This window comes from Antechinus flavipes, chromosome 2 (genome assembly GCF_016432865.1).
Source record: "Antechinus flavipes isolate AdamAnt ecotype Samford, QLD, Australia chromosome 2, AdamAnt_v2, whole genome shotgun sequence".
Lineage (NCBI taxonomy): Eukaryota > Metazoa > Chordata > Mammalia > Dasyuromorphia > Dasyuridae > Antechinus > Antechinus flavipes.
The window spans coordinates 328069522-328070840 of NC_067399.1; the positions used below are offsets into that span (position 1 = coordinate 328069522).

The following is a 1319-nucleotide window of genomic DNA, read 5'->3' on the forward strand; positions in this document are numbered from 1 at the left end:
TATTGCTTCTCCCATTAGAATGTAAGCTCTTTGAGTGCAGGGATTATTTTGGCCTTTTTCTTGAATCCCCAGCACAGTTCCTGCTATATTATAATCAATTATTAAATACTTGCTTAAAGCATTCATTAAAAGCTTAGTATGTACCAGACACTTGGCTAAACTTTGAAGATAGAAAGAAAAGCCAAAAAACACATGTAGGAGCGTTTTATGAATAACTAATTGATTGATTTGATTTATCCCATTTTGCTGACACTCCCTACTGAACTCATGCTGACATGCATCCAGTCTCCCAATCTCTGCTTCCTATTCACTTTTTTTAAAATAAGGGGATAAGAAAATGGTAAAAACCCACCTTAGGATGGCAGTGTTACCTGTCTGTTCAGCAGAAAGAAGGAAGGAAGGAAGGAAGGAAGAAAGAGGGAGGAAGGAAGGAGGAAAAGAGGGAAAGAAGGAGGGAAGGAAGGAGAAAAGGAGGAAAGAAGGAAGAGAGGAGGAAGAGAGGGAAGGAGGAACAGATGAATAGATAAATGAGTGGATGAATGGATGAACAAATGAATGAATGAATACGACTAGTCTCCGATCTCATTTTTCTTAGTCCACCAACAGCTACAGCAGAATCCTGGAGTTTCGGAACAATCGGGAATTCAGCGTTCTATTTGCAAACAAAGAGGGAGTGTACCCCTATCATCGAGCATGCATAATTATATAATTTTTCCTGGAGTGAATTTTACATTCTTAAAAGTTTAGGTTTTATTTTTTGTTTTGTGGTGCTGTGTTTTAAATAATCGGCTTCAAGTTGTGCTAGGGAAAAAAAAAGCCAGGGTGGAGTACCTTGGCTTTCGATACGCATGCGCAAAAAACTTCCGTCCTTCCTGTTTCCAAAATGAAACCATTCTGTCGGGACCCTTTACTTTCTTCCAAATTGTTTAAATTAAATCAAATATAAGTGTAGTAGTGACTTGTGTTATGCTTGTTAAGGGAATTCCTGGTGTGAGAGAGGAGAAAAAAGCTGAACGCCCAACGTGGGGCTCGAACCCACGACCCTGGGATTAAGAGTCCCATGCTCTACCGACTGAGCTAGCCGGGCAACCCTAAAGGGTGGCTACTTTTTTACCCTCTTGATAGGTATATATGAATCGCCAACTTAAAAATTTTATTTTTGTTTTTAAATTAAAATGGGTGCAATATGAAGCTCCATTACGCAGCTTACATTGAATCAGAGGAATTTAAAAATTTGTGTGCCTACATCTGGAAATATCGTTGAAAGATAAGTTTTAATAGAGATACAAAGTCAAAGCTTTGACGTAATCTTAAATATT

General features: G+C 38.4%; 1 non-coding gene across 1 annotated transcript; it reads right to left on the minus strand.

Moving 5' to 3' along the window:
- Positions 1-1014: 1014 nt before the first annotated feature.
- Positions 1015-1087, minus strand: TRNAK-CUU (transfer RNA lysine (anticodon CUU)). The gene has a single exon. It is a non-coding gene; the product is annotated as a tRNA-Lys (tRNA).
- Positions 1088-1319: the final 232 nt, after the last annotated feature.